The sequence below is a fragment of the Lissotriton vulgaris genome, chromosome 2_1, assembly GCF_964263255.1.
Source record: "Lissotriton vulgaris chromosome 2_1, aLisVul1.2, whole genome shotgun sequence".
NCBI classification, from domain to species: domain Eukaryota; kingdom Metazoa; phylum Chordata; class Amphibia; order Caudata; family Salamandridae; genus Lissotriton; species Lissotriton vulgaris.
In genome coordinates this window covers 779,585,800-779,600,709 of record NC_141687.1, presented here as the reverse complement: position 1 = coordinate 779,600,709, position 14,910 = coordinate 779,585,800, and positions in this window count along the sequence as shown.

Sequence of the window (14,910 nt, the reverse complement as noted above, 5' to 3'; positions counted from 1 at the left end):
GTGCAGGCCTGAGCACACTGCCTGGCTTCAAAAGGGCCCCTTGACCCCCAACACATGGCCAGGCCCTGCCTGTCCCAGGCCTCAAAATGGCCCCCACCCTCATGGCCAGGCCCCAACAACACCCCAAAAAGTCGAAAAACACACAAAAATCACCACAATCCAATGCCATCAATGCCCTCAATGATGTTTAAATTCAAGACACCCCATAGAAAGACCAGGTTCATGCACCACTCACTACACCTGGGCCTACTGGCTAGTGAGGCTTTACAGGCACCCCAATTTTTTTTTTAAATCAACATATAACAGTGAGCTAAAATTCCATGACATAAATGAGAATTAAGTTAAAAACAAAATCACGGGGCGTGGCTAGCAGCCGATGATGGCGGCAGCAACCTATAGAGGCTCCCGTAGCAAGGCGGCTTCCCGCAACAATCCGCATGCCTATCCGCTCAATACTCGTCCCAGAAGGGGTGTCCTGGATGCGGTGACCGAACGACGGTCGCAGGAGAAATTTGGGAGCTTTTCGGGCCCCGGGAAGAGGAGGAAAGACCTACTTTGTCCTCCACCGAAGTGCGGCCTGGTGGCACGAGTGCAGCTGCGGTGGTCTGGCCGAGCTCCATCCGGGCGCAAGTGGACCCTCTTCGGCACGGCCGACAGGAAGTACCCACCGAAGACATAGTCCGACACCAACGAACCTCCGGACCGGCGGGTCCCTTTTGAACACTCAACTTCCGACTCTAACTTTCCGGCGACGAGGCGGGGCAGTGCCTCTTAGCGGCAATCGACCGCGACTGAAGTTTGAAATTACTGCGTGATAGCCGCCATCTTGCACTGGCCTGCCTGAGCTGAGGCAGACCCGCCGCCGAAGGAACTAAAACGTCAGCAGCAGTCACCGAACTGTGCCTAGCTGAGTTCTCCGTCCAGACGCCTCGGCGCCGCTGGCCGTGGACGGCCTGCTTCCCCTATCACCGAGAGTGCCCCGCCGTCGAGCCAAAATGGCGGGGAAAGGACCCCGACAAACCGCCGCTCAGGCGAAACTTGGCAAATTCGCCTACGATAACCAGGCACTTTCCCAGCCTGAGCAGCGTAAGTCCCTGGGCAAAGGTGCGGACAGTGACGGGGTTAAAAAGGCTACTTTGGATGATGTCCTACGCGCCCTAGAGCAGGTTCAGGCGACGGTGGGCTCGACTGCTACCGAGGTGACCCTCATACGAGCCGACCTACAAAAGATGGGCGAGAGAGTGAAGCAAGTGGAGGTGGTTGCCAAATCCCTCATGGAAGACGTCTCGGATCTACAGGTGGCAATGGAAAAGTTGCAGGCTGACAATAAACTCCTGAAAGACAAGCTGGATGATCACGAGGGGCGCTCCAGGCGAAACAACGTCCGCATTTTGGGGGTCCCGGAATCCGAGACGAAAGGGGCCATGGACCTGTACGTGGAGGATCTCATCAAGAACCAGCTGGCCCCTAAGGGGCTCTCCAACTTCTTTACTGTAGAGCGAGCCCATAGGGTACCCGGTGGGACACCTAAACCGGGGGCTGCCCCGCGTCCCATCCTGGTCAGACTTTTTAACTTCAGAGTTCGGGATACGATTCTCCAACCAGCCAGGGTGGCACCACCTATTCAGATTCAAAACTCACGCATCTCCTTCTTCCCGGATTACACAGCGGAGGTCACGCGCAGGAGGAGGACTTTCCTGGAGGTGAAGAAGACGCTCCGCGAACAGGAATTGCCGTACTCCATGCTGTTCCCGGCCCGGCTACGAGTGGTGGCCGACAAGAAGGTTTGGTTTTTGACTCTCCGGAGACAGCAAGAGACTGGCTGGAGGGATGGCGCACGGTGGACCGCATGTCTAGCCGTCGACGCAACAGGCCCGAAAACGACAGCCGGCCCGGCTCGCAGACTTCGGCTAGGAGGAGTGCGAGTGCATCGCCATCACAAGATCGATATGGGGCTGCCGGGGGCGAATGAGATTCGCAGGCGATGGATTGGTTGGACTCTGACTTTCTCCCATAAGGATTGCTCTATCTCGTCGTTCTTGGACTCTGGCCTGGACATCCCGAGGGCGGCAAGGGGACCGCCTGCTTTGGGGGACACTCTCCCCTGACGCGCAAATACTCTATTTTTGGAATGGGATAAGCGCTCTGCTGAGTTGGGGTGGCGGGCAGTTGAAGGTCCATTTAGCAGGGAGGCAGGGTGAGAAGGGATGGGGGGGGTTGGTTCTTTTTCATGGGAAATTCACTAAGTCGATCAAGAACTGTACAGTGTGTTTTGACTAGAATTGTGCTATTGCAGGTGCGGGTGATTCTTGCTGGACATATTATGTGTTTGATGATTGGTGATGGCGGATGAACGACTCAATGCCGTGAGGGTGGGTGGGACGCAGATGAGTGGCTCTGCCCTCCGGCTTCTTTCCTGGAATGTGCGGGGCCTAGGAGATAAGGTGAAACGCGGCCTAGTCCTGTCTGAAGTAAAGCGCTATAAACCAGACTTGGTACTCCTGCAGGAGACTCATTTGGTGGGTGGAGCTACGAGGGCTCTGGACAGGAGTGGGTATAGAATGCTTGTACACTCCGAATTTTCCACTGGTTCACGGGGCACAGGTATACTGATCAAAAAATCCTCCCATTTCATCACACTTAGTACTAAATCCGACAATCAAGGGTGCTTTGCGGCGGTAGTGGGACAGTGGGATGGTCGCCCGTTAACGGTGGTCTCAGTGTATATCCCGCCTTCCCTACACTCGGTGATGCTTCCAGCCCTGGGCGACTTCTTGCTGTCCCTCCCGGACGGTGACATGCTCTTGGGTGGGGACTTCAATGCAGCTGCAGACCCGCAGCTTGACAGGTTTCCGGTGGCTGCTTTGCCGGGGGGACCCTCCCGGTTTCGGCGGTTCTTAGAGGCACTGGGGCTGGTAGATGTTTGGCGCCATGTTCACCCACTGATCAAACAATACACGTTTCATTCCAAAGTCCACAACAGTCTGTCCCGCATTGATTACTTCTTAGTGTTGGGGGACGGGATACAGCGAGTGGACGAGGTAGGCATAGACCCTCGAGGCATCTCCGACCACTCACCATTGACCCTCACCATTACCTCCTGGACACAGTCCCGTCGCCGCATATACCCCATTCAGGCCTCTTACCTTAAAGTCCCGAAAATCAGGAGGGCTCTTCAGAGGGTCACGGAGCAGTACTTCATTGAAAACGAACCGACTGCGGCTTCTGCCGAGATTCTCTGGGAGGCCTATAAAACAGTATTGCGGGGACAGGCTATAGGCTCAATAGCGGCGCATAGGAAGGAACGAACAGCTGAGCACTCTGCTCTCGAGCTCCAACTGCGCGAAGCCACAACCACCCACGAAGCTGACCCCACGGAAGACACGGCACACACCCTTACACTTCACCAGCAATTATACACAGACCATGCACGCCTCACGGTACAGGGGCATATCACTGAGACACAGAATCGGGTGTACGATGTAGGGGACAAGGCAGGGAAGATGCTGGCCTGGCTTGATAAGAGAGGGGGTAGCTCCAGGGGGATCCAGCAGGTGAGGGACGGAAATGGCACGATGCTAACTGACCCCGACCGGGTGGTGGAGGCGCTGGCGTCCCACTTCGAAAAGGTGTATACTCCCGAAAGGGAGGTCACCGTGATTGCGGCCCAGTGTGCGCTGAGCGACATAGATATTCCATCGCTGCGACCAGAGGCCGTGGCCGACCTGGAGGCGGCATTGACTACCGACGAACTTCGGTTAGCCCTAGGGGCTCTCAAACCCGGTAAGGCACTTGGCCCGAACGGCATTCCGGTCGAGTCGTTCTAAGCACGCACTGAAGACCTTTGTCCCTATTTACTTAAGATGTACGTAGAATGTCGAGAACAGGGACAGCTCCCGCTGGATCAGCGGACGGCCACGATAGTGGCTATACCAAAGCCCGGCAAGCCTCCGGAGGAGTGCTCATCCTACCGCCCCATCTCTCTGCTGAATGCAGAAAGTAAAATTTTAGCGAAGCTCCTGGCCAACCGCCTACTGCCTCACCTGTCTGACCTTATCCACCCAGATCAATCGGGGTTCATGCCTCATAGAAACACTGCACTTAATCTCAGAAGGGTACACGGGGTGCTGGCAAGGGCGGACCAACTTAGCGATAGTGCAGTTATACTGGCCCTGGACGTGAAAATGGCTTTTGACCTGGTGGAGTGGACCTACCTCTTCGAAGTCCTGTCTCACATGGGCTTCGGCCCGAACTTCATATCCTGGATAAAGCTACTCTACACAGCGCCAGTGGCACATGTGGTGGCGAATGGCCACATATCACGCACGTTCCCGCTTGGCCGTGGCACCCGGCAGGGCTGCCCTCTATCTCCCCTGCTCTTTGCGCTTACCCTGGAGCCTCTGGCTATTCGCATCAGACATACTCCCTTACTCAAGGGAATTAAATGGAAGGAAGGATGGGAGGACCGCTTGTCGCTCTATGCGGACGACATGCTGGTGTACCTGACAGATCCTGAGCGTGGAGTTCCGGCACTTTTGCGCTTGTGCGACGAACATGGTGAGGTTTCAGGCTACACCATTAACTGGAACAAGTCGGAGTTGTATGTGCTGGCAGGGAGCACCCCGACACTCGGGCCGGACTGCCCTCTGAGACTGGCCGGCTCCTCCTTTAAATACTTAGGTATCCATATCACGAGGGACCCTTCTGAACACAAGAGATTGAACCTCATGCCACCATTGGAACGTCTCAAACAGGACGCAGGCTTCTGGGCAGGGTTGCCGTTAACGATGTTGGGGAAAGCTGCATTGTACAAAATGAAATCACTGCCCCGTTTTCTGTACATCCTGGATAACACACCCTTCCCGGTGGCAGCGGGATACTTCAGGAAGGTCGCAGCGGTAGTTTCCGGGCTGTTGTGGGGCAATCGCCCTGCGCGCATAGCCCAAGCTAAACTCTGCAGGGGCTGGTATGAGGGCAGCATTGCACTTCCTAACTTGCACTTATACTACTGGGCAGCACAACTCAGGCCCATCAACCAATGGCTACATGCTCCGCAGTCTGACCCGGCATTCCAGGCGGACAGGGCACAGTTGGGCACCAATAACATACTTGCCCCGCTTTACGATCGAAGGAAGCTGAGACTGCTCGTAGGCCCCACTAAACTCACTGTAGACACCTGGCACGCGGCGACTGCTGCGCTAGGATGGAAAGGTACGCTTACTAAGCTCACCCCGCTCTGGGACACGCGCGCTTTGGGCAATTTAAGGACCAGCAAGGGGTTTTCCTGCTGGGACTCCATCGGCATCTCCACAGTGGGGGATATGTGGGAGCAGGGAGATGTTATTTCATTCGCCCGCCTGAGAGAAGTATATGACCTCGGACCGCACGAGTCATATCGATACGTGCAGATCCGCCATGCCCTGCTCTCTGCCATCCCTGCTGGATCGACTCTCCCTGAGTCCTCCCCGCTGGAGGATCGCCTCCTGACTGACTTCATGGTAGAGAGAGCAACTTCCCTGACGTACCGTAAGCTCCTAAATAATTCACCAGACCCTCTGACACCCCTCAAGGACAGATGGGAGCGGGAGGTAGGCGCCCTAGATGAGTACGAGTGGAATGAGGCTCTAGCTTCCCCCAAAGAAGCGGGCATATCGGCCAGGATGAGGCTGGTCCAGCTAAAGGTCCTTCACAGGGTATACTATACGAGGACACTGCTACACCGCATCCACAGAACTTCACACCCCTTTTGCTTGCGTGGTTGCGGGGATGAGGGTACCTTCTTTCACACGTTCTGGGACTGCCCACGCATACAAAACTACTGGCGCCAAGTTTTGCATACTATATCCCAGGTGCTGGAGGTCTCGGTCCTTCCGGAGCCACGGCGGTGTCTCCTCAATGTATGGGAACCGACGGACCTGTCACGGCATGGCCGCCTCTGGGTGACACTGGGAATGATGGTGGCGAAACGAGACATTGCGCAGCGTTGGGGGGTGGCAGACCTTCCGACAACATCACAGTGGTGCATGAACATGGATAGAACGATGGTAACTGAAAGGGCGGTGTACCTAAGTCGGGCCTGTCCTGGCAAGTGGAACAAGGTCTGGTCCCCATGGAACGTATACCGGGGCGACATCTGCGATCCACTGCCAGAAGATGATCCGCTAGACTCAGATGATGATGAGGGGATGGAATGAGGGGGATTGATTGCGGGGGGGGGGTCCTTCGGGAGGGTGGTGGGGGATGGTAATCTCTTCACACCCCACGTTGATTCCTAGATAACACGGCACTTTCTCCTGTCCTAGGGCTACTCCTATAACTATCCTGAAATGTACATTGTCAATGATCGCACTGTGATTTCCCGATGTTCTTTTGTTTCCTTTGATATTTTCGGAAAATAGAAAATGAAAACCTCATCTACGCTGTATGAAAAGTGTGCTAGCGCCCTTCATTCATTCCTGTGGCAAGCCTTCACTACAATGTCTTTTTCAACACATGGACTTTAATTCCACAAGGCTGTCATTGCGATTTTCCTCTTTCATTTAGCGGCCGGCCCCTCGGGGTTGTAGGCGGCATGCTGTGTAACAATATGAAGGTACAATAAAGGTTTTAAAAAAAAAAAAAAATCACAGAAACAGTTGTATCATGCACCCATGACTAACCCTGGGCCTGCTGGTTACTGTGACTACCCACAAAATATATTGTGTTAAAGTTGTGAAAAAAGTTTTAGAACTGTAGTTGCCTCAACTGCAATGCCCCAAACAAACAACACCAACTTACTTGTAAAATCTCAAGTCCAAAAGTAATCCAAACTCCAAAGTCCAAAAAGTCCTCAAATACAAATATCCAGCAGCAGCCACAAAAAGTAATCCTTCCCGCTCCAGATCCAAATCAAAAGGGACCAGGACATGCACAAAGCACTGGGAGGAGCCTGCTGGACAGGACAGGAAGTTGGAGACTCTGGGGCACTTCCTTCCTCCCACCCCACCCCAAAAAATGGACTCCTGCACCAAAAAGTGCAGCCAAATGTCAATCTGAGGAGTTATTCTGATCAAAATCATCATTTTCACAAGGTTTATGCTTCCTGCAGTGGATTTCTTGTGCAGAATTGCAATTTTTGCAATTTCGGGAACGCGAGCTGTTCAAATCTCCCGCCGGAAGTCAGCTGCGCGCTGCATCTACGTGTTCGGCATTGTTTACTCCCGCAATGCGTGATCGCGGGCCTTTATGACGTACTCGCGTTGTCAAACACTCGCTGTGCAAGATGGCAAGCCGCGATAATGTAATTGCGTTCTAAACACTCTTGTGCAATCACGCAGCAAGATCGAAAATGGCGCAGCACACGCAAACCGGGAGAAAAACAACTCGGCGGACTCAGAATCACGGTAAGTCAACGCCGCGCGTGCCATATTGTATTTTTCAAGCGCGACCAAGCAAAATAATTTGTAGCTTGCGAATTAGCGGATTTTTGGGCAAATTTGCGCGATTTGCGGATAGCGAAATTGCCAAAAATCCGCAAATTTGCCCGCGAAATGGATTTTACGCCCATACTTACACAGGAGTACAAGGAGGGGGAACCCCACTCTCACAGTTTACATCGGCAATGGAACTGTCGGACCTCTGGATAGAATTAAACCAATACACTCGGCAAGATACATATTTTTCGGCACCACAATGCAGTTTCCCCAGAATAGACTGTTTATTCACTCTCCAGTCCCAACTGCCAAGATTCAGGGCAGCGGTACAATTAGCCAGGAGAATATAAGATCTCTCCCCAGTGGCGGTCCAATTACAAGGCCCGGTGATAGACCACCAATGCCCACCCAGTTTGGATGCCTGGTACGTCGTTTACAAAGCGGTGTTTACACCACACGACCTTTACCACGCTGCCATTACAACGTAAGTCGTTATTACGACTTGCGCTGGATGGCGCTGTTGGTTAAGGAATATTGTAATTTTCTATTCCAACACCTTCCCTACTGTTACGTGGACTGGTGTTAGAATAGAAAATGATAATAATCCTCAATCCGCGCCCTCCAACGCAAGTCGTTGTAACGACTTGCGTTGTAAAATCTGCGATGTAAAGTACCGCGATCATAACGATCGCGTTGTACTATCATACATCTACCTAAAAGATAAAAACACAGGAGACAAAATACACAGGGAGTTGGACTTATACTTTCAAGAAATCCAGGGGTCTGTCGACTCGGCACTGACCCTATGGTAGGCCTTTAAAACAGTATTCAGAGGTAGCACTCAAGCAATAATGGGGGGCGGGGGGGAGGGGGGGGGGGGGAAGACTCCAGACGGCCATGCGCTGAACTGGAGAAGAAGATATTAGAAATAGAGAGTACAGCGCAAGTATGAATCAGGGAATGGACAAACAAGCATGCTTTGGCAATGCAGCGACATCTTTAAGACATTGGAGATAAGGCAGCCAAGCGTCTTCTGAGGCTGGATTTACATGATAGGGAGAGGTCCGGGGTACACAAACTGAAAGACAAAAATGGTACGGTCTACCAATGCGGGTATAGCTGAGGCTTTCGCCTCTTACTACGAGGCTTTGTACGCTTCCCAGGCCTCAATGACTGAATCAGACTGTGTGGATTTCTTAAGGGACGTGACCCTCTGACCATTAACTGAGGAGGAGTGAGCAGCCCTAGAAGCTGATCTATCCGAGGAAGCCCTGCAAGGGGCGCTATGAGAGTTGCAATCGGGCAAGCCACAAGGACACAATGGCTTGCCGATAGAGCTCTACAAATGCTTAGCAGGAGTGGTGACCAAACCAATGATGGCAATGTACCAAGAAGCGCTCTCCACAGGCTGTATCCCGCATGATCAAAGAACGGCAACAATAGTGCCGTACTAAAAGATGAAAAGCCCCCTACTGAACCCAGTTTGTATAGACCAATCTCCCTGCTTAGTGAGGAAGTTAAGGTGTTGGTCAAAACTCTGGCCACTAGATTGCGAGAAGTTCTCCCCCACGATAATACACCCCGATCAGTCAGGATATACTCCCAGCAGGAGGCTCAATCTGAGGGGTCTGTATGGGGTACTCCAGTTAACCAAACCTTATACAGATAAGCAAACAGTTGAGATGGCTTGGGATGCGAGAATGGCATTTGACTCGGTGGAGTGGAAGTATATTTTAGCAGTCCTGGAAAGATTTGGGTTTGGCCCAAATTCAGAGCCTGGTTCAAGCAACTCAACATGGCCCCTATGGGCAGGGTCAGGGTCAGGGTAATTGGAATATCCTCACAAAGTGTTGAGCATCATAGAGGCACCCGGCAGGGCTGCCCACTGCCTCCTATGCTCTGGCCCCCGGAAACCCTAGGGGCATGGATCTGCTAAGACCCCCTAATCTGGGGAATACCTGCACTGGGAGGGTGGGAAGAAAGAATCTCCCTATATGCTGATGATGTGATGCTATATATGGCTCGACTCTAGGAATCTATAAATAGAAAAATCCAAATCTTCCGAATATTCAGGGAACATTCCGGTTATACGATCAATTGGGCTAAATCAGTGATTTACCCCCTGTCAGAGAGGCCCCCAGCTTGCCACATCACTGCTTGGCCCGGTGAGCCCAAATGTGTTCATGAACTTAGGTATATATGTCACGCGCTACCCACATGAATTTCTTAGGCAAAACCTCAACCCGCAACTCAAACGACTCAAAGCAAACATGAAATACTGGGAATCTTTACCACTGACTTTGGTAGGCAGGGCCACCCTCTATAAGAAGATGAGCCTCCCGAGGCTACTCCACGTGATGCAAAATACAGCATACAAGATTCCAGCAGCAGTCTTTACAGGAGTTGACCAGGCAGTCCTCAAACTACTGTGGAAAGAGGGATCTCCAAGAATTGCGCTGTTCAAATTATAGAAAAGGGTATATGAGGGAGGACTGGCGATCCAAGACATTAAAAAATATTACTGAGCCTCGCAACTACTGGTAATTAACAACTGGACATTCTTGGACCACCAGAACCCATTGTATAGAGTAGACAGATGGTGCATGGTCACAGGAGGGTGGGAGAGGTTATTGTATGGCAAGATGGGCAGGGATGTCTCACCACAACACACACAAGTGGTAATACACACATGGCATGAGGCTACCAAATTTCTCGGGTGGAGAGGGAAATTAACGACCGCGACATCGCTGTTGTACAGTGCACTTCTACCAGAGGTAACAGGGATGAATGGCTTCCACAAATGAAGACTTATTGGCATAGAGAACCTGGGCGATGTCTGGAGAAACCAGTCATACATATAGTTTCATGACCTGCAAAAAGAATTTGACATAGTGGACTAGGCAAGTTTCCGACACACCCAGTTTGGGCATGCATTACACTGTCATTTGCCTATGGGAGAACAACTGCCTGAAGCCTCTCCGCTGGAGGACCGCTTATTGCACTGACACAGAAAGGAGTATCTCTAAGAAATTAGTCAACAACTCCCCTGATCTTCTTGGTCCCCAAAAAAGGTGTGGGAGAATGATCTGGGGAAAACACTAGATGACAAAGACAGAACAGGGGCTCTCCATGCCACCCGGGAGATCTCCATCAGAGTGAGATTCTGATTGGTCCAACTTAAGATCCTTCATAGATCGTACTATACGCAAATCCTCATGCACAAAATAGGCAGAGTGCACTCTCCACTGTGCAGAAGGGGCTGTGGGAGTGAAGGGTCCTTCTATCACATTCTGTGGGACTGCAGGACGATGCAACATTATTGGGCCCAGATCACGTCAATAAAGCAAGTGTGGCAGAGATCCCGGCAGAGCATGGATGGCTACTATTAGGAATACAGGGGCCAAAGACTGACCTAGGGCAAATCTGGCTTAGCTTACTAGCCAGGGTTGCAAAACGAAATATTGCAAGGGCATGGTGGACCATGCCCGCACCGACTGTTGAGGACTGGCAAACAGATCTAGATTGGTGTCAGAGGGCAGAACAAATGGTTTACACAGCTAGAGGGCACCCCAAGAAATGGGAGAAAATGTTGGGTGATTGGAGAAATTACAGGGGTAAGGGACGCAGGAGGGGGAGTTGCTCATAAAGTAGGGTGATAACGAGGTTCACTGGGCAAACCGATTGGTATGGCCTTAAAAGCGCCTTGACTATTTGCCAGGATCATGTACTATATGGGGTTCTGTGAAGCCACAATGAATAAACATGTGCACTGACCAAAATCATACCACTGCAGAATGATATGTGAAGCCTATTGTTTGTTTACCAATAAAAAGATTTTAAAAAAGAAAAGAAAATGGACAAGCACTGGCAGTTACAAGCACTTCAAAATTAACAAAAAAGAAGTGAGTCTGGAGTTGGTGGGCGCCAGCAGCATTTTCTTACCCTATCACCTATAAAAACCGGACAAGGGCAGGGACAGCAGGAAAGGAGAACCAATTGGCATCTAACAGTAACAGTATAACCACATGATGACAAGGTCTTGCCCCGGTACTAAACCCTTTTTTGGAAGTCTGGGTTAGGTCATTCTTAAACCTTCATAGCTTTTTCCACAGTAAAAATATACTGTTGTAAGGTATTTTTATTTATTTCAAAATATTTTTCAGATAATAGTTGGAATTGTAAAACATTTTTTACATGAAGAGATATTTGAAAATAAAGTATTTTAGTGCATTTCATTTAATGGACTTCAAGAGCTGCTCAATATTTTCTACAACAAAAAAATAAAGACTTATTGCTGCTTTGCCTTTCTTTTAACAGTTTATAATCCAAGAGGGTTTTTTTAGTCTTTAAACAATTCCGGTTTAGGAAGAATTCTATTAAGATTTGTAAGGCTATTGAAGATTAGGCATTGGCGTAAATGGACTTTCTTTCCACATTGTACTGTTTAATGAGCGTTCATTCGAATTTTTTAAGCAGAGGCAATAATTTAGGAAATGAAAATCTAGAGCATGTTTAAAGAATAAGTTACTTACCTTTGGTAACACCTTATCTGGTAAAGGCAGGATCTAGCTGCAGATTCCTTACAGTTGAATTATTCTCAGGTGCTAGACTGGATCCAGAAAATGTTCTACAGCATTACCTTTGTATGTCAGTAGAGGACATTTAGTGACTCCATAGCAACGTCGTTCACTGGATGTGATGTCGACAGAGTCCATATAAGCCCTTCCTGTGTGAACGTCAGTTTTTTCCTTTCTGCGCTTCTTCCCTGATCCGTTGAGCTATACCTCTGCCCATATTTGGCCTATCTCGACGTTGTCAATGACTCAGTGTGCCTTTTTAGGTCTCGTCCTTGAGACCTATTGCTGCCGAGATGTCTCTCAGCGGAGACAGACCGGGCACGAGCGCCGATTTCTCCTTGTGGGCGCGCGCGGCGCCGTGCCCATCTCCTGTGTCACATTCACAGCCTCTCTCAATCACACACAGCCACACTCACGCATGCGCACAACACAGATGCAGGCACAATGCATCATGACGCACTTACAGACACACAGCCCCACATATACACACACACAGCTCAAAGACATACAGTCACACATATACATACACAAGCACATCTACACACGCGCACACACACAACTACACCCACACACGCGCACACACCCCCATCCCCCCTCCCCTGCCGCCACCCCCTGCTGCCACCCCCACTACAACTAAGCCCCACTTACCGTATGGCCGCAACTCCGGACTTCAGCCGCCACCGCGGGGCTCTCCCTCGGGCATGGGAGCCCCGCCCGCATCACCACTGCTCCTCTCCTGGCCAGTCACTCCGTGGGCGCGAGCTTCCAGCAGGAAACGGAAGTCCCGCCCCACGGCAGTGTTCCTCACGCGCACGTCTTGTTGTTTACCAAGAAAGCCGTCCCGAAGTCGCTCCAGTCTACTGGCTGCAGCCCGTGTTTGTTTTTTTAGGTGTCGGATAGGCGCGCTTGCCAAATCCCTGCTTTCAATTGGGAGGGAAGCCTGTTAGGTTCCCTCCAGTCTTTCTCTGTCATGCCTGCCAGGACAGGGCATGTGCACGCGCCTTTTGCCTGGACTGCTCTTTACCGTGCCTCCACGTGGCCACAACGGTTCGGCGCACTTTCACTGACTCTCGGCGCTGAAGGCTGCTGGTAATGGATGCGCACAATGATGGCAGCATTTTGCCAAAGCACGATGGTGAAATCCCATCAGTGTCCAACGCACAGAAATCCCGGGGACCATGAGGGAGTACAGGCAAGAAGACCGCGCACCTGCTTTATGCACTCTTCATGTATCAATTCTGTTCCTATTGTGAAGCGCTCTGACGCCTTCGGGTAAAGTCCGCGTTATATAAAAACGCATAAAAAAAAATACTCCTCTGCCCTTCTTCTCTCTGTATCCCCTGCTGCCCAACCGTACTCCTACCCAGCAGCCACGCTTGCTTCATATCCTGCTCCCCTCCCCTGTGATCAGACCGTATTCACTGGCCATGCAGCCCTTCCTGCAACATGCTCTATACCCTGATTAATTTGTATGCTCCATAGTCCCTGCTGTTACACCCTACTCCTGTACCCTGCAGCCCCTGCACCCTCTTTTATACCCAGCTAATGTCACTGCTCCCTTTCCATTCCCTGCTATCCGACCTACTCCCGTACACTGCACCTCCCCCTGTTCCATGCACAGTACTTCTTGGCACTTTGTGGCGCCCAGCGCCCTGAACCCATCCCTGGCTGCTCTTTGGGAAAGCCTTGGTTAAAGACAATGCGGGCAATTGTGGCTAGTCAACAACATTTACTGCTGTGTGCTCTGGCTTGCCCTCCACCGCAGCAGACGGCGCAAACATTCCAGTGCTTCCAGCCTCGCGTGACTGCCGCCTCAAGAACCCATCTGTCCCGACAGAGATCAGAGATGTACGTCACGCGAGGCTCAGACATCCCGCACGACATTGGGGAAGAAGTGGTTAAAATAAACACTTGAAGTGTAACAGAATGCAGTAAAATATCATTTTGATGAAAATTGTTTGCTTTGTGAAATATACACAGGTATTTTATGCGGGTGCCAGAGTATGGTGACATTGCAAGTTTAGTCGCGCTCCCTTCGCCCCTGAAAAACAACACACATTTGCCTAACCTCTGGGCCCCCTTCTCTCAGACTTGTTCTGAAAGTGTTCTTGATATGAAAATCTGTCTGTGCAAGGTTTGCTCTCCCCCCCACCCCCCAGTTCTTATTGTGTGCCTTTCTCCATTTAATGGAGCTTTGTGTACTTGCTGTGTAACCAAAATACCCCTTCCCACATCACGCACACCCATTTCACATTGCTTGGATGCAATGGTACTTTTGTGCTGTGCAAGTAACAAGTAGTGATTATTGCAAACAACTTTTCCCCTCTTCTGAGACATAACCTGCACTTTCTGTGACGAGAGTATCACACTACAGTGCATCTCCCACTTAAATGTGTAACATGGGAATTTCAGGCAAACGATATGTACATGCAAAGCCTCGGTGATGGCAGTAACGCTCCCTGTTACAATAAGCGCAGTGTGTAACGCATCTTGAAATTCCAATACCGCATCGGACAGAGAAGAATACATTCTTCAAGGGTTTAAGAAGGCCAATAAATCAAAAACTAAAGGGTTCGAATTGTCACAGCATACCGTCAATGGGGAGTAAATTTAGGCCGAAGCCTCCCGCCCGACCACTATCGGCGAATAAGGCTTATTTGAATATTGCACTTTGTGCAGATTTCTAATTAGTCGGCAGTGAATCCAGTTACCCCCTTAGAAGTGATAAGAATGGGGGTGGCAGGTGGTGTCATGCATGGTGCAGTGTTATGGACCTGCCCTGCATTATGGGGGGGACTGTTAGTTGGGGTAGTGATTAAACCGCCCATGTACAGTACAGGGTTCCGAGTTGGGGGAGGTGAGGTTCCGTGACGATTTGAACCCGTGTTTTCAATATCGTCGGAAATACATAATATTGGTAT